The sequence below is a fragment of the Mastomys coucha genome, unplaced genomic scaffold (genome assembly GCF_008632895.1).
Source record: "Mastomys coucha isolate ucsf_1 unplaced genomic scaffold, UCSF_Mcou_1 pScaffold12, whole genome shotgun sequence".
Taxonomy (NCBI): Eukaryota; Metazoa; Chordata; class Mammalia; order Rodentia; family Muridae; genus Mastomys; species Mastomys coucha.
Genome location: NW_022196894.1, coordinates 82737044 through 82756685, shown reverse-complemented (window position 1 = coordinate 82756685; position 19642 = coordinate 82737044). Strand labels below are relative to the sequence as shown.

At 38.1% G+C, this 19642-nt stretch overlaps 1 protein-coding gene and 1 long non-coding RNA gene across 2 annotated transcripts in view; one reads left to right on the top strand and one right to left on the bottom strand.

Moving 5' to 3' along the window:
* The window catches only part of LOC116086089, a 79028-nt gene extending 66927 nt beyond the window's left edge, over positions 1–12101 (bottom strand). The window contains exon 1 of the long non-coding RNA XR_004116818.1: positions 11816–12101. This is a non-coding gene — a long non-coding RNA (uncharacterized LOC116086089). The remainder of the gene's footprint in view (positions 1–11815) is intronic.
* Cyyr1 (cysteine and tyrosine rich 1) overlaps positions 1–19642 on the top strand; it is a 94520-nt gene that overhangs the window by 34223 nt on the left and 40655 nt on the right. The window lies entirely within an intron of this gene.

The window sequence follows — 19642 nt, the reverse complement described above, 5'->3', positions numbered from 1 at the left end:
GCCAGGTGGTAGTGGCACATGCCTTTAATCCCAGCACTTAGGAGGCAGAGTTTCCTTTATTTATTTTCTGGTAATGTAGGGGGGAGAGATGGCTCAGCAGTTAGAAGCATTGGCTGTTCTTCTAGATGATCTAGGTTTGATTCCCAGCATCCACATGCTGGCTCATGACAATCTGTAAGTCCAGAAAACAAGCATGGCCTCCATGGTCAATGCACACATGTTGTACACATACATAGATACAAGTAAAATACTCAAGAAATCATAATTTAAAAGAAATTACAAAAATATTTCTGTGCCATATTTTCCTTTACAAATATGACTAGTCTTTATTATTATTCCTTTTGTTGATTTAAATTTACTTTTACTTATTTATGAGCATGTGTGTGCTTATGTGCTACAATACATGAGGAAGTCAGAGGACAGCTGGAGGAAGTCCATCCTCTGTCATGTGGGTCCCAGAGCTTGAACTCTGGTCCTCAAAGATTGACAGCAAGAGCCTTTCCCTGCTGAGCATTGCCAAGTTCCTTATCACTCATGCACTTGTCTCTTGGGCTTGGCTGGAAAGTTCATGTTCAGGATTCAAAAATCACTACTTGGGATGCTGCACAGTCAGTCCTCAATGACTGAATAAGCAAGCAAATGGAGCATCAAAAAAAAGCTCAGAATAAGTCTAAACAACACAGAAATGATGTGGCTTAGGAAATGCAGAAATAAAGATTCTGGAACGGATGAGAGCAGCGAAAAGACTGCCAGGTAGTGATGCTTGGGTAATGTCACAGAGCAGGCACACTTCGTTTCAGCGTCTCAGGTGGCTAGAGTTATAAAAATAGAAATTGAAAAATCAAAGTGAAAAAGTTACCATTTTCTTCCTACCTGAATGTTGAATTTTAAAAGCAAGCTCCAGGCCCTTCCTATTGACACGAGAGCGACTCCCACCATGCCTTTCCAACAGGAAAACCTCTGAGCTTTGAAACAGTGTTCAAAGTAGACTAACATGACTTGCATTTTCTAAAAAAGCACTCTTAAGTGGCTGACGTTCCTGATTTTAAAATGTTATAATTTGACATCTCCTTCCTTTGATCCTGTGCACTGTGTCTTCAGCCACATGGGTGAGATGCCCAATTGTTACAAATATAATAAGGCATCTTTTATGGAAGCAGGACTCAATACTGCAGTCCCACAATGTGTTGCCCACCCTTTTTCTGCAGCTTCTTTGGCAACCTAACAGTTAATGCCAAAGGATATATATAAACTGCTGCTTCTGGGTGGAGAGGGGTCTACTGAGTATGTGCCTGTGGAAGCCTCAGGCTCCTGCTGCTCTTGAGCCTGGTAAGGACATTGATGTAGAAAAAAATGCAAACAGTAGAACCCCAATTGCTATGACAGAGAAATCAGAAGTGTTTGCCAATGGTCAGCAAAGTATTTTGAAGTTCTTTTTTTTTTTAACCAATTACTTAAATTGATTAGAAATAAATGTTGATGCAAGGCCCAAAATGGTTAGCAGTAATATGTCATATGTACTTGGAGTATTTTGTCCATGGTACACTTTGACTTTGAAGCTGAATTTTATATCCTTTGAATTACCCTTATGTATATCTGAACTCTAAATTCTAAACAAAAGTTTCTAGATCTTTACCACAAAATAATATGTGTCCTTATTTGGTGAGTATACAAAATAGTGTTTTATTTTACTCTTGTTGAATTGGGTTTATATTGCTTGTTCTGTTTTTGAGACAGGATCTCCTTGTAGCCTTAAACTTATGTAGCTAAAGCTGTGTCTAACCCCGTTTCTCCTGCCTCCACTTCTCTGTGCTGGAACTAGGGCCCATGTGTGCACCATCACACCTATTGGGATTTAAAATAGTATTTTCTAGCACTCACTCTTTAATCTTCTCATGATGCCAACAATTGAATAACATGAATACACATACACACCACCACTACCACCACCACCAACAACAATACAACTACCACCACCAACAACAACACAACTACTCTACCATCACCATCACCAAAACTACCTTACCACCACCAATGACAAAACAACCACCACCAGCAACAAAAGTACTGGCAGTATCAACAAGCAGATTTTGAAGGTCAATACTGTGTGTCAGCTTGACTGGCTAAGGGAAACTAGAGTGTCCTGTAATGACACTTAGGAAGGAGATTAGCATTGAAATCCTGATGCAGATAAAGCGATCACTCTTGTCAGTGTGGAGGGAGCCATCATCTAACCTGTAGAGGATTCAGCCAGAACAAAGGAGCAGAGGGAGAGCAAGGTTGTTGTATTTGTATCTTCTGTCCTTGGACTTTGGTACTCACAGTTCTCAGAATGTTGAACTCTGAAATTTACTCCAATCAGCAGCTACTCTCCCCCTAACTCCTCTATAGGAAGTTCTAGAACTCTGGTCAAATCCACCACTGGCTTGTTTTTCTCCAGTTTGGTGAGCCATCTAGACGTCCATATTGCTATGAGTCAATTTTTCTAATTTAGATAGTGTTTTGCTAAACTCCTACTGTTTTGCTAGACTCCTACTGTTGGTTCTATTTCTCCAAAGATCTCTAATACAGTAACTAATACTTTTATATGGACAGTTTTCAAATATATGGGCTAAAGTACCCCATCCATAAAAGATAATTTTATTATGGGCAAAGTAGCCACTCAGACTTATTGTGAGCAACTTGAGTTCTAGAAACCATTTCTCAAATTTAGTGACTTTCACAACACTAACAAAGAGTTTCTCAAATCTAAGCTTCATAGTGTACCACAACATAGCTTAAACTGAGTATGGTAAGTCTCCAGGGAATATGCTCTATTCTGATGTCAGTATTCTTGGTGATACTTATTAGTGTTAAACACGGTTCACTACTGTCACTAGATGGAATAGACAGTATTAAAATGAAACTGTCAAAAAGAGAGCCTTTGAAGACCAGATGTCTGTTACCACATAAGATCTAGGGCTCGCTCAAGCACTGAATGCACCCTCGCCCCCTTAATCATTGTAGCAGACAAGTAAGTGCTTAATAAGAGAAAACTTAGTTGCAGTGAACCATGGGGACCTTTGTCAAAAGCAGCATTGCCCACAGCTGGTAACTTTAATTTAAATGAAATTAAGATTGATGGCATTGTCCTTGGCTGTGACAAACCACACTAGTCTGTGACTTCATGATGTGTTTCTAAGTGCTGTGCTCATTGAGCCAGTTCTTCACAGCAGGGACATCCTCCTGATATCAAGATAACGGCTGCTCCTACAAAACTATGCTTCTACAGATTTAGTTGATGCTAGGCAAAGGCAAGTAGATTCGCTAGCATTTAAAAACTACAAAATCCTCATGTGGACCATTATTCTTTGTGAGGTGAGTACTTTATAAATGCCATCTCTGGCATTTAATGAGTGTCTCCAGGATATGCTAAAGGATCTTGATTCTCAGTAACTCAATTATTATCTAAAATACTGCTCATCTTCCTTAAAATATGTATAATGAATATATATATAATCACTATATATACATATATATATGTATATATATGTATATATAGTGTTATCATGCTAGAAACAGAATGGACCCCAGACTAGACATACTACAAATCAAAATGCTTTCATTATCCACTTACCATGTTACCTTAGGCAAGCTAGTAAACCCTTTGAGCCTCACTTTCTCTATACATTTGATAGCAATGACAACTTACACCTACAAGATTGTTTCAAGACTTAAGTACTATGTATAAAATATCTCTGCAAGTGCTGTGGAGAAGCACTTAGAACTCTTGAGAAGGACTGAGTGTTTTTACCATAGCAAAGGTCCTTTGTTTGCTGCCTATAATGAACCATGTTTGTGGATAATAGACAGTAAACAACAGATTCTTACAGGTAGCCTACCCATCCACTCTGGGAAAACTTTTGCTAAAGGCTTTAAAGAGATTTATTGAAATGGTCTTCCTTCTCTTACGGTTTTCCTTCACGTATTCCCACCTGATAGTCCATAGCCAGGTTTCTTAGTAACAGTCACATTGATTTCTGATCTGGAAATGATCCTTCTCTGAGTTCAAAAGACAGTACCACACCAGCAAATTGAACTAAATCTTAGATTTTATGTGCACAGGTTTCTCCATTTAAGTAATTTTCAATGTTATATTAATAAATTTGTGGGAAAAATATTTAATACCGAGGTCTAAAAGAAGCATTTGAGACTAAAGCAAAACTTTACTGATTAATAGTCACTTAGTATAAAATAAACATATTTATTTCTACTCTGTCAAAATCATTTCCTTTGTAATCCTCCTTATTCTTCTTTCATTGATTGACAGCTGTCATGCTCTCTAGCAAAGAGGTTCTCTGAGTTTTTCAGTCATAAGAAATTTGGCTGATTCCTTTCCTTTCCTTACAGAACCGCATTAGTCACAGAATTAGGGTTTGTTTCTTGAGGCTTCTATGTTATTTTTAAGAGTTCACATCTTTGTCTAAGCTTTACACAACAAAGGCAATGAGTTGTCTTCACCTTCATTATCTCTGACTTTCTGGAATTTTCTAGAGACCTGATGAGTGAAATCAATGGCTGAACTGTTTGTTGTATCATTTGTACAAAGTGTCCTCCCCATACCTGGAAAAGCCTCGGATGCTTCTGACTTGAATTTAGCAATGGATTCTAATGAAATAGCTGCTCCAGGGCAGCTGAGCTGTCTTATTCATTTTGTGAGTCATCTAGCCATATTCATGCAAAGTCAAAGGGATGAAGAACCACAACAATGAAAGGAAGAGTGCCTGTGCCAACCCAAGCTGCCTTTCCTTACTGATGACAACAAAACCAGCCAACTGACAGTGATTGCCTATCTAATAAAGGATGTCTAATCTAGGAAGAATGATAAAAGCCAGTTAGGCTTGTCTCTCTGGTCATCTTGCAACCTCTGATGTTTATGTGACAGGCAATGAGTGAAATTTAGAGTGATGGGCTTTACTTGTTGACTATGTGGCTGGGATTACTTTACATAATGAAAATATATCAAGTATACCCAACATCGTGCTGAGAGAGGCAGGGGAGAACTTCAGAAGTTATGCTGGCTAGTTATAAATTCCAAGCCCTCATTTGTTGACAAGATTTTTGTTTTCATAATACTTTGGTCTTTGGAAGAAAAAAAAGAGAAAGTGGGGGAACCTCTCAGTGCTTCTGAGCTTCTGTCTTCTGTCTGGCATCAGCTAGTTCCACGTGTCTCTATTGCCATTTTTATTACCTATGTAGCACAGTTACAAGAGGGTAGCCACCACCTGACTTCTGAGCAGATATGAACAAGAGCAGATATTTGGGGAGAAGGTAGTCTTCCAAATGACACTGGAGTCAGCTCACATTATTTTCAATTTCATTTTGAATGATTGACATGAATATTGGCTTCTCTTTTGCAGAAAAAAAAAAAGAGTATCTTTTCTCAGGCAGATAGAATTAACAAAGTCATAGTGTGTACAGGTCGTGGGATAGATCCTGAGTGGGGATCCTGAATTTTAAAATGCTTTTAGCTTCCTTATATCCATTGATACCTAGGACCCTGGAGCAAGGACAGGGATTATTCTACAACTTTAAAGATGAAAAAAATGTAAATCAAGAGTTAAAGGGGTGAAGGAGAGCTTATGAAGTGTTCAAAGACACTTAAGGAATAAATGGTTCCAGACTGAAAGTTGGGGTTTTCAGGATTCTGTACCTGGGTCCCAAGGTGGAATCACAGTCTCTTGAAGTCCTTTAGCTGGTACTGGGAAGTTTTTCCTTCCATTTTAAGCATAATTGCTGTATTGTATTTACTCAGGTAATTTAAATAGCTGTTAAAAGCTTAATGAAGAAGCCCCTTCTACCTTAGAAGTTAGACATTTAAACTATAAGTTTTTTAAATCCATGTGACAGTAAACTAAAGATTGTTTACAAAAAGAAGAAAATTGGGGAAAATGAACTCTTTAATCATGGGGGACTACCCAAATGCACAGTGAGTGAAATGATTTAAATGTGAGTACTGATTACAGTGGCCCAGGGAGGTCACAGAGCTAATCACACCTTTAATTTACAAAAGAATCTATTAAGAAGCAGAGAAGCTTCCACTGAATATGCTGTTGTAAATTCCTTAAATAGCCCATATACAAACAATAATAATCACATTTTAATTAAGAAACTGCACTGCTCAATAATAGCAAATATCTCTGTATACACACACACACACACACACACACACACACACACACACACGAATGCATAGGATAATTTTGTCATAATTACAAGAAAAATAAACAAATTAACACACATTAGACGTTTAGAGTCACCTAAGATAGGTTCTGTTTAACTATTAAATTTTTTATGATGAAAGAAAAAAAATGCTATAAAATTGTTGCAAGAGACATATCATGCAAATAGTAATCAAAATTAAGGTTGGAAAAACATCTCAAAGCAAGCAACAACAATAAAACCATTATGAAGTAAAATTGAAGGCAGAAACACTATTTTATGATATGATTATTAACTATGGGAAAAAAATTACTACCCAACAGTAAAGTTATTCTTGTAAAGACACAATCCTACCTCCATGCAACTAGAAACATTGTCTTAGACTAAAATAAAGCAAAAGTTGACACAATTTTAAAGAGAAATAACTAATGGCCCAATGGGTCTTGACAGATGTTAGGGGATATCTCAGACATTAAAATATACGTATTTAGATAAATATTAAGCATTTAAAAAATTAGGGTATGAGCAAAAATTTTACTTAAAAATGCTGTAAAACAAATAGAAAATTTATATATTTTTAAAGAGTTCCTGGGCATTTGTAAAGTTCAAAAAACACAGAAATTTAAATAGTAGTTAGAAAGTGGTATACAGTCCAACCCCGTGGTACGCCCTGTATGATAGGGCAGTTAAAATACAACTACTTAGTGCTCGAAAAACTGCTTTTGTTGACATGATTAATAGAAATATAAAAAGAAACTTTTGATACAGGATGAATTCAAGTTTAAAGGTGTTCATTGGAGCATTGGCAGGTAGATATTTCAATAAACTCAAAAAAGATCATCCATTTGAAAATACAGATAAATTGTAGATTATTGGACAATATGCTAAAAGAAGAAAACAGTTAACTAAGTCATTGAAATATTCACAGATAAAATTTGGTAAGAGAACACTGTTACTGATGGATATGGGTCTTTATAAGAATAATATGGCCCGGCTAAAACCAAATTTATAATAGGGTTTAACTTGAAAGGAAAATAGAAGAAAGGAAGAAAGCAAATAAATTCTTGAGGCAAAGTGAGAACATATCAGGCCAATTCATTCCACATGGTAGGTACACGATTCTTTAAGTGATCTTTGTTTGATGAAGCAAAATATTAAATTCCTCATATTTTAAAAAGAAAAGAGTTACATGAAGGGACTTAGGGAATAGTGTTGTTGATAATGTGCTTGTCACACAAGCATGAGTACTGTGTTTAGATCGCCAGCTAGCATGCCTGTAGTCCCAGCAGTCAGAGGAATATGTGGGTTGCCCAGAGAAAGCTGTCTAGGGAGACTAGAGGAAATTGGCAAGTTCTGGATTCAATAGAAGACCCTGCCTTGGGAAAAAAAACCACCACCAAAAACAACAAAAAAGATAGAGAGTAATTGAGGAAGCTACCTGATGATAAACTCTGGCCTCAACATGCATGTGAGCACACATGAACACACATGTAAGCACATGTAAGCATACACACATACACCACACACACACACACACACAGACAGACAGACAGAGAGAGAGAGAGAGAGAGAGAGAGAGCGCTGAGCTGCTGTCTGCCAGTGATAATGATGATGATGGTGGAGCACCAGCAGTTTCCAGGCATCACAGCTCCATTGAATTGGCTAAAGCCCACTTAAGCCTTCATTTCTCCACTGCAAGATAGTTTATTTTAGACTGTCTAGTAGAATTTCTTGCGGAGGAAAGAGGATTAGGATTTCCTATGTGTACCAGTCAAACATATTTTTTCCTTTCCACAACATCGACTTTGACTGGCGTGGCCCAAACGCTCAGGGTGGGCTGTTTGGAATTGTTGGGATCGATGAAACAGTAACGAGTTTGTAATTCCAGCTGAGAGTCAATACTTTATAGTTATGCTTCAGTGGACAAAACATTTAAGCATAAGAAAACTAAGCACTCTGTAACCTGTAAAAGGAATGGGTAAGTAGGTACATGTTTTTGTCTTAAATGTCAACTCTAAACCTTAAAATAGACTTTTAATATAAATTATATAATGCCCAGCTATTTTACTAAATCTCACTCATACAACAATCAAATTACAAAATTCTCCTTTTCCTTTGTCCTTATGTGAGAATAATCCTAGTTTCAATTTAGAGAATTGGACATTAGTCTTCTCTACTCTTAAACATTGTTAGAGGGGCCAAGTAGTTCCTTTTTTTCTCACTTGCTTTGTTTATGAAGGAACTAAATAGACTTCTCCTGTCCTCCTTTCTGATAACCACCATGGAGCTCTCTGTATTTTCCTAACTGTGGGAAAAGTGTCGATCTTAGTAAACTCATCCAGTGTGGCTAACAAAAGGATGGTTCTCTCTAGTCAAAACAAAGCAATGTATATTGTACAAAATTGTTGTCTTGTCTTCATCACCCAGGCTATTGTAGCAAGCAACCAGTCAGCATGCGTTTCTCACCAGCATAGAATCTATGGTACAGTATAGCATAGCTAAGGGGCTGGCTATTGAGTTCATGATGAAGGCCATGTTTCTGGCTTGTAGAGACGCATCTTTTATCATTGTGGCCTTGTCACTTAGCAGACAAAAAAGACCTTGATCTTGCTTCTCTTTTTATAAGGACACAAGTTTCATATGTTGAGCACTAGTCACATGGTTTCATCTTTCTCTAGTTTCTTCCCTCAGGCCCACCCAAAATATCATCACATTGAGAGTTAGTTATGTGAATTGTAGGGGCATAGAAGTATGTGTTATCTGTCTGCCACATGCCAGGCCCCTGTGCAGTGATGAAAATTCTATTTCTATCAGCTCCAGTGTCATAACTGCATGTGACTCTTGAGAACTGGAAATGTTGCTAGTGCAACAAAGAGAATGAATTTCTGATTTCACTAAATTTTTCATAGCCACATGTGTTTAGTGGCTACTGAATTGAGCAGCACCCTGTTAGACACTCTTCTGTTCCAGGAAAAGAGGGAATTCATTGCATAGCCAGCTCTCCCTGCTGTGAGGAAAAAGAGCTGAAGGAAGACAGAGGAAGAAGGGTAGATGTAGAGGAATGTTAAACAGCAGCATGGCTGCTCTGGCAAGGGATCACATCAAAAGACATTCTAGGTCTGTATGATTCAGCCAAAATGCAATCACACTCTGGATTACAGTCTGATGTAGCTGAAGAAACCCCCTTAGTACACACCTTGAATCCCTAACAATGGCGGTAAGTTTAGTTTGTAGAAGGAGACAGCCGTTTTTGAAAGTGACATCTAACTGAAGGGCAGACAACGTGATGAAACAGAGAAAGGTTTGACAGAATGACTTGGAGACAGGATATACCCAACTCACATGATAAATAGCACAAGAAAGAGAAGCTACATACTTAAAAGTGTTGTGGAGAGGAATGTTGTGTATGTGTGTTTTTGTGTATGTGTGTGTATGTGTCTGTGTGTCTGTGTGTATACATGCGGGTCTATGAGGGTCTGGGTGTGTGGTGGTTTTACTGAAACAGTTTTACAGAGATATATTGTAGAAAGAGTAATTTACACACAAGTGAGGACAGAACAAAGAGAGCCAGATGATTAGAACATATTGCCAGAATTAGTATGTGGCCAAGTAGAGGAATTTAGTCAGAATCAGAGAGAAGCTGGACTGAATCATTCATCAAAGATTAAGTTGTACACATCATAGAAGCTTCCAGGCCTAGGCCTAGGGATAGTTAGACCATACAAAGAAGTACTCAGGGTTCAGTCCAAGACATACATTCACATAGCTTAGGAATGGCTCTCATCAAATCCCTTTGTCTGAGGAAATAAAAGTGACATTTACAAGTAGAGATGCTGAGCATGAAAATGTATGCAAACAGAAAATAGAATGAGGGTGATAGCAGCAAAAATGTGATTGGATGGCCTATGGAGGACCATGTAGTCAGGAAACCTGTATTCTGCCAAGCTCACCCTACCTGTTTTTACATCTGTTGGTCGTTGTGCTCAGAACACTTTTGATTTCATTGTATGTCTGGAAAAAACTTTTTTACCTTTCAAGTTCTGTTAAATTGCCAGCTCATTTCGGACTAGCCTCCATATTGTCTCCTTACAAGGGTTTTTATGCTATATGATCACTAGCTGTGTCTGAATCTTCTCTGATGAAGATGACTTTCACAGCCTGCACCTGCTTTTTGTTGTTCCTGTTTTTAATCATCCTACCATCAAGGCAGAGAGGTCTCTACACTGAACATTATTTGAAATAGATCAAGATGTATCATACTATGAAAATGTCTATTGCCTTCCCACAGGTTCAGGAGTGACCCCACCCCTCTGTGAAATCAATCCTTACTTTACAAAGCTGCAACCTTCTTAGGGTGGCTAGAACTTGTCAATCAATGTAAGCTGAGATCCACTGATGGAGGAGCCCAGCCCTCTTGACCCATGAGAACAACAATAACACACCTGCAGGTCCCAAGCTAATGCTTAAGTCCCCAAGAAATCCCTGCTGTGCTTATGAGAAAGTCAGTTGGTGTTTCCTACAGGTTCAATAAAGAATGGTCTGTCTAGGTTATCTCAAACCTTAGGACCCTTCTGTCCTTTCTAAAAGCATTTAAACACATGTCTGATTTCCCATGACTCAGTTTTTTTAATACAATAACATTTTTATATGAATTAAATATATCTAGATGAATGACTAAGTTTTCTTCTGCAATTTTCTTTCACTCGCAAAACACAGAGAAATAATTAAGTTTATCTGACAGGGTACTTGAAAGATTAGAAGTAATACCATATTAAAGCTGTATATAATAACACAAAAAGTGAAAAACAGATTGTGGAAGGAATAGAATTGGACATTCCTAGCATAAGGTTGTTTTTCTTCCACAGTAATTCACTTTATTGAGGGGCCATTATTTTTTTAAGCTTGATAATAGTCAAAGTTATAATTGGATAGATTATCCTAGTAAATTCTTAATCCTGGATAGACCTTATTTCTATTATTTTCTAGGACCCCTTCATTAATTTTTAGCTTGTACATGATTTTAATATTAAGTAAAAGAAAATGTTTAGAAGCAAATATTGCCTCAAATGTAGAACAGACTCTAGTGGGTAAGATAAGCGACTTTGAACATTACCATGTACAATACAAAAAGATACTATTACCTAGTTAGGCAGATAATTAAAAATTGATTTTACTCTGTAAAACCTATCAAAACTAAAGAACATAATACCTGGCATACTATTTGAGCTTGATATCCTGACATCATGGTTTTCTGAGATGTAACTTTTAGAAGGATGTTCAAATGTTTAATTGCAGTAGTGGTAAATATTCTGTACACAATAAAAATGAAGATAATTTTTTATAAGCTAGTTCTCATTTGTCACCTATTAATAAGGACATTAATATTTATCAAGCGAGAAGGAAAATCTCTTTTAATGCAGTTTAAAACATCCTCAATATGGCTTGCCCTTTAGTTAAAACTGCCTTTCAAGCTCCCAGACTGTTTGCAGCAATGTAAATTATGCAGTAGAAGAAATTATACGGGGATTTGAATAGAACTTCTTGGCAGCATCCATGAACCTAGGATGCAAATCAGAGTAGAGTTTTGTTAAAGCCTGAAAATGAGGTTGCTTACCGGTGACGCTTTACATAGGACTGGCAGGGAGAAGTGCTTGCTTGCCTCCAATCTTCTCAAGATCTCTGCACGCTGGTGGTTAAAACAAGCCGGTCATTCAAAGCTACACAGTGAGATCCTGCATCATTTAGAAGAAAGGCAGAAAAGAAGGAAGAGAAAGGAGGGAGAGAGAGGCACAAACTCAGTCATGCCAACTTCTCCCATCTCTTAGAATTACTTCATTCCACAAAATTGTAGAGGGAAGAGAGACTAGAGTTAATTGGAAGTAATGGTGTCAGAAGGAGGGGTGATATGAGAACAGCCACTTCGGGATCCCACTTGAATTTCTTCCAAAGTAAACTTCTGAAGGAAAGAATTGGAAACATGAAGGGGCCTGTCTTAGTTACTTTTCCGTCACTATGAAAAGACATGAGGAACAAAGCCTCTATTAAAAGGAAAGGTTGATTCGGTGTTTATCGTTACTGAGGCAAAGGGGCGTGGCAGCTGGAGCAGCAAGCTGAGAGCTTATATATTCAACCACAAGCAGGAAGCAGAGAGCAAACTGGGAATGACATGTGACTTCTAAACCTCACAGCTCATCCCTACTGACATTCTTCCTCCAGCAAACCCACACCTCCTAAACCTCCCCAAGCAGAGCTACCAATTCGGATCCAACTATTCAAATACCCAAGACTGTGTGGGGTATTTCATTAAAAACACTGCAGGGTCTAAGAAAGCTATATTTTCGTTCTTCGTTATTGGAAGTACCTAGCACTTTTGAAACCACTGGTTTTGTATAAATGACACTATAATACACTTGTGTGAGATTTAAGAAATGAGTCAAAATTATTGGTAGTTTATAGGATGCTTCTTGAAGATTTTAGCATGTACACGAGTACTATTTTAGATCAAGTATAGCACCATATATTAGAACATAGTTGGTGAAGGAAGAAAGATTATCTTTGAGTTCAGAGATAGGAGTGAACATACGACTTTCAGTAAGAGGGGGTATAATGTCAGTGACTGACTGAGAAGACCCTAAGGTGAATGAACAAAATGGCAGAAGCCTTGGAAGTCAGTGTGAATACTTTGTCCAATTGTTGATGGCCAGAGATCTAAATCAGTTCTCCAAGCACTAATTATGTTCTTTTATTCTGTTTTATGTATTGATTCTTTGCTTATTCAAATTAGGTCTCCTTTTCTATCCTAGGTTTGCCCTGAGTTCATGACCTTTCTGCATTGGTTTATTGGGATCATACTTAGCTCTAATAATTTTTTAAAATTACTCCCTGTGTTTTGTGGGACATATGACAGACAACACGTGGGTTGTAACCTTCATGGGCCAGCTATAGAAAGGGTGTAAGCTATCTAACAAAGAAAAAGTTAAGAAAATTTGGTGGGGAATGGAGTAACATTATCAGGTACTCCATGTAGGATTCTTGCAAGCCTTTACTATCCTATTCATTTAGTAGCATTTATCGATGAAGTATATAGTATTATAGTGAAAAGCTAATTCCAGATTCAGGTTCATGTATACCTGCCTTTACTAGTTCTTCCAATTACTTCACCTCTGCTAACCTGTATTTTTTCATCTATAGAACGGATGACATCAGTTTTCTTGTATAGTTACTGCACATGTGCCATGAGAAAATCTAAGTCTTATCATGGGCTCTGATAAGTAGTTAGTGCTCAAGCCAATTCTTCCCACTTGGTCCTTCTCTACACTTTGCTTGCTTCTGTCCTCTGTGTTCCTCATATTCACCTCTACCTAGTCACAAATTTCTTTCTTCACCAGTTTCTCTAATCTCCAGGCTCTGACTTATATGCATAAAAAAGAAAGAATAATTTAAGGAATCCCCTGTGTTTAGGGTTCCATTCAAATAAGTTTCTATAGTGGTTTCTCTCTAATTTGTGATATGATCTTCTGTTTTAGAGTCTAAGTGGTCTTCAATGTGCTATCTGCTGGATTCATATCTGGGCTCATGACTTTCCAAACTCATCTGTTTCTTATGGAACCCAGTTTGCTCAATTACACTACTAATGTGTCTTTTACAATGCCATTGGAATTCCTTGGGACCTTCAACTGAAAGATGGAATTGTGAGCTCACCAAGGGTTGGCTTGAAGCCTAGACCCAACCACAGGCAATGGAAACTGTATAGGGACTGCACATATCTGAAACACCATTAAAGTACAAAGATGACCAAGTACAATCTTAAAACTTAAGGGTTATATTATCAACTAGTAGATAGGAGTTGAATGCATACCTAATGGCCATGCAAGACAGGGTATAGAAAGTGTGTTGGGGAAGTTCAAAGAACCACACGAATTCCTTGAAGCAGAAACCTCACATTAGCTTGACACATTTCTGATCTGCCACAATGAAAGTGATATTTGAGCCTGATTGTCAGTGTTAAATATCAGTAGGTAAAGAGCAGAGTAACATGAATACAGACAGAGCTGATAAAGTGGTACCAAGGGAGGAATAAGGAGGGAGTGGAGATGTTAATAAAGAGATTCTAACACTAGTCCAGATTCTAGAAAACCAAGAATGCTTGAGTGACAAAAACATCACTTAGGATAACAGATGTTTGATGGGAGGACTGTGGTATGCAGACACACACTGCCAACTTCAGGGGCATTAATTATACACACTGGAGCTTGACAACTCTATGTGTTTTGTGGCCAAATAGCAGACCATTTGGGCTGTGAAGTTTGTGTACTCTAGGGTGCAATTATTCAGCCCTGGCCTTCTTGCTCCAAAGATGTCACGATCATTCCATGAGTAGAGGATAAAATTCATCCCCCAAATTTATTTAGGGACACTAAAATTTAATTTGACAAAATATTATTGTGAATTGAATTACCATGACTACTTAACAATGTGAAATATCTTGATAGCTAGGCGGACATTCAAAAACAGGCAGCCGGTTAATTAAAATTCTAGCCCTTGGGCTGTACTTTGGTGAGTTCTGATACACGTTCAAGGTAAATGGTACAACCGAAGTTGGAAGAGGAGCAGAAAAAGTGAGAAATAAGAAAGGAAACAAGTTCAGCTGCACTCATTAGTCAAGCAGAATGGGTGTGAGGTGTATAGTGTGTGTGTGTGTGTGTGTGTGTGTGTGTGTGTGTGTGTGTGTGGTGTATGAGGTGTGGATTTATAGCATGTTCTGTGTGTATAGGATGTATGCATAAGATGTATGTCTGAACGAAGTGTGTGTGGGTATGGGGCATGTGTGTATGGTATGGTGTGTGTATATGTGGTATGTATGGTGTGTATGTATGGTATGTATGGAGTATGTTATAATGTGTTTATGTGTATAGTATATACGGAGTGTGATGTGGCATATATTATGATGTGTGTATGTGTGTGGTATATGCGGTGTGTGATGTGGCATATATTATGATGTGTGTATGTGTGTGGTATATATGGTGTGTGATGTGGCATGCTGGGGTGAGGAGGAGGTTTGGACTCTCTATTTTTACATAGCTACTAATTGTTTTATTCCAAACACTCTTTACAATGTGCACTCAACTTGCCACTGTAGCCATCTGGCTGAATATTGTTTTTTTTTTTATTGTAGAAGATGGTAGAAGCATTCTAAAGAGAATAAAAGAAGAAAAGCAACTATTTTTCTCAAGGTTATAATCCTTTGCATGGGGGTGGGGAGTAGTAGATCATATTCTTGAGTGAAGACAGTAGTATATGCTTTCAGTAACTTAAAACAAAGAGGCAGCCACTTTGCAAAACAAGCCATTGTATCATGGCGCTATATACAGCTGCAAAGCACACTGCATGGGGCTCTGTCACTTTGCTTGAAAGGCCAGCACTTGGCATGTTTCAAAGCACTAGTGCAGCAAACCTGTAAATGGCCTTATCGCTTTATCTATGTGCCTGTCTGACTGCCAGAGCCTGTCTGACGGTGTCTATTGATGTCTGGCCTGACTGAGTCCATCCTCTTTGAGCAACACAGCTGAGTTACAGAGATCAACAAGACAACAGGAAATTTCATGACAAGATTTAGTTAGAAAGTTCTCATCTGTATCCTGTGTATTGATTAGCCTAATACTGCTAGTTTATGATTTTGAATAGTTTATGCTCCCTGTCTGTGGCCTTTGAGTGACTTTGAAAATATTCCTACTGGCTCATGTGTACAATACAGCCACTTGCTGCAAGAACGTCTTTTAGTCCAGTGACAGGGGGAGTTTCCACAGAGCAAACTCTCGGCTCACTATATGAAATACTTGCTGCTAAATGCAGATGCACACTGATAGCATGCACTGTCTTCTATGTGAGAAAATGGCCTACCACAGTGAACAGAGAGGCCACTTTGTAAGTAATTGGAACAGATCCCATTCATACACATATTTTTGTATCTTTAATTGAATATACCCAAGAGACTTCTTTTGTGCTCTTTATAATTCCTTACCAAATATAGAAACCTGGAAGATTGGATATCATTACTGCTGCTATTAATATTAAACTTTTATCATTGTCAACTGCCTTGAGGAGACTGACAAAAGGCTTAAATTAATTTACTTAAGAAATGTACTCATTAATCATCCAAATCTATAAAAAGTAACACCATTAAGAAGATTTGGCTATATTTTTTCAATACAACCTAGTAAGGCTTTTCAAATAGTATTTGATCATCATCACACCTTGCGCTAAACAGTCATGAATTATGAGCCATTGATTCTATGATGTACCAGCCTGACCAGGACGGGGATCCCAACTGCAGAGCTCCCACACAGACTTCCAGTATTGAGTACACTGAGGGTCAGAAGCAATGTAGAGAGGAATCCTCTGGTGGTCTATAAACTTGGGCCTTTACATTATTTAATTAATCTTCCTCATATAGATATAAAATAAATATAAACATTATATATAATATGGATATAAACAATGGATCCATAAATATAAAGTAATCTAATGTCAATTCATAAACAGGTACTTATGTCAGTACTGAAGGAATTGTCAGATCCGGACATGGTAACATTCCCTAGTGTCCTAATGAAAATTCAATTTGTTTTATATTATCAGAACAGATATCTCCCATGTATTAAGCACCATTGTTCATGTACTACCATTTGAGTGTCAGCCTACATTTGGAAACTCTATTTACCAGCATGCACATAGGATCCACATGCACATGCTTGTGTAAGTACATATGTGGGTTTGGAGGTCCAAGGTCTATGATGAATATTCTTCCTTTATTACTCTGCACCTTTAGTGTTTGAGGAAAAGCCCCTCACTAAGCTGGAAGTTCATACACTGAGCTCTGGATGGCCAGTGAGCTTCAGGAATATGCCCACTTCTGCTTCCACAACTGGGGTTATGGGCTCATGTTGCAGTGTGCAGCTTTATTTACATTGATTCTAGGGATTGGGATTCAGTTCCTTGTGCTTGGACAACAAACATTTTAGGGTCTCCCAGTCCTTTGTTTACAAAGTAAACAGTATTTTCCCTTTGCAACCTCCTTGGTGTAAATAGGGCATATGTCATCTCTCTCTCTCTCTCTCTCTCTCTCTCTCTCTCTCTCTCTCTCTCTCTCTCTGTCTCTCTCTGTCTCTCTCTCTCTCTCTCTCTCTGTTGTTGTTGTTTTGTTTGTTTGCTCTCCCATATGAGTAGATGTTGGCTTATCCAGGTCTTGTCCTCAGCCCTAGTACATCCTCCTCCTCCTCCTCAGCTGTCAGCATCGTGCCACACTGCAACTTAAGAACACCACCATAATGCAGACCTAAGCTATGATACATATTATTGTTTTGTCCATGTTAAAGTGCCTGTGATCAAAGACATAGCAAACAAGCAAGCAAGTGCTGGTAAGGCTATGGGGAAGGGAAATTCTCAAATAGGATTTCTGGGCATATACACTAGTGTAGCAATTACAGAAGACAGTATAGAAGTCCTCCCAAAAGCCTGACAAACATGATTTTGATTTGATTCAGAAATGTCCTCCAAAGTTGCTTTCTAAAGGTAATAAAATAAGTATATAACTCACAATTGACAGCATATGGAATCAAGCTGGGCTTTTAGGAATGGAAGAATGGGTACAGGAAATATGATATATACACAACAATGAATATTATTCAGCCAGGAAAAAGAATAAATATCTGTCATTTACAACAATCTGGATGAAAGCAGAGGACATGGTAACTAAAATCAATCAGGCACAAGACAGACAAGTGCTACAGGTTCTCACATGTGGAGGCTTATAACTTCATCTCTCAGATGCAGAAAGTAGGGTATTAAATATATGGGAAAGATGTCAGGGAAGGGATATAGAAAGAGTGTGGTTGGATCAGGGGTATAATGCTGAAGAAGAAAGGAACTTACATTATTGTGCAGCATAGTAGGACAACAATGGTTGGTTGACACTAAAACATTGTGTACTTCCAAATGGCATATAAAGTGGACTTGGAGTTCTTGGACTTTTTTTTTTCGGGACAGGGTTTCTCTGTGTGGCCCTGGCTGTCCTGGAACTCACTCTGTAGACCAGGTTAGCCTCAAACTCAGAAATCCGCCTGCCTCTGCCTCCCAAGTGCAGGGATTAAAGGCATGCACCACCACTGCCTGTCCCAGACTTGGAGTTCTTAACACAGAGAAGTAATAAATGTTCGAGGAGATGGCCAAACCAGTTATCTTGATCTGATTATGTGTTTACATTATACACATGTGTTAACGTCGGAGAAGTAAGAGGGAAGCCCATCACAGAAGGGCTGTTGAGCAACTATGGGAAATTCAGTCCTTGTTTTAAATAAAATTGTAATCCTATTAAAAAATAAAGTGCAATGCAGTAACTTAATTGGATTTAGATTCCCCTCAATAGCATATTTTTATTGGAAAAATTTTCATGCAATATATTTTGACCATGTTTTCCCCTCCCCCAAGCCCTCCCAGATCTTCCTCCCCTCCCTACTCACTCAACATTATGTTCATTTTTGTTCTCATTTAAAAACAAACAAACAAATGAAATATGAAGTAAACATACACAAAACCCCACAAAACCACAAAAACAACCTTTTTAAAAACTGTATTTATGACACTCAACAGTGACTTGCATTACTTACTATGTCAATGCAATGCTACCATCACCAATCCTGTGACACTTGACTCAGAAGTAATTCTAGCTGAACTAATGCTATTAGTTAGTTTGCTGTGTGCAACTACAGGAGTTGTCCAGGCTTCAAAGTCCCCTATACTCTCAGTTGCAGTTCCCTGATTTGAAATATTTACCAAACAACTGTCAAAGAGAACTTTGGAAAAATCTTTACCTATCTTTCAGAAACAAAAATGATCATCAGAAAATATTATCTGATAGCATGCAAAGCAATTCCGTGGTGTGTCCCAAGTCATGACAGAGGTGTATTGATCTCATGGTTTACTGTGACATTTCTAGATGAATACTCTAAGAACTGTGGAATTTATGACCATTGCATTATTTTTCGCAGTGCAGATAATTCTCTAGACTTCCACAGCCAGGAGCCTCCGATATTACTAAAAAGCTTTTTCTCCACCATTTCTCTCCAATCTCCTTTCTTACAACTTAATAAAGCTTCAGACTTAGTTTTTGTTTGGTGACACATGAATTGTAGATATGCCCCTGTAAGCTTCCCTGGCATTCTCATCTCATTGAATATAGTGTATTCCAAAATCTGATTGGCTTATGCCTTCCTTACATAATCCCTTTGTTGGGCTGAAAGAGTCCCTCATGATCAAATTCCTGACTGCATGTTTAGCTGCATCTGTTACCACCTCTAGACTGCACAGGCTGCCACAGCTATATAATACAGTTTATTTCCCAAATCTCATAAGATATTTCACACATCTTTGACCTTACAAAAATCCT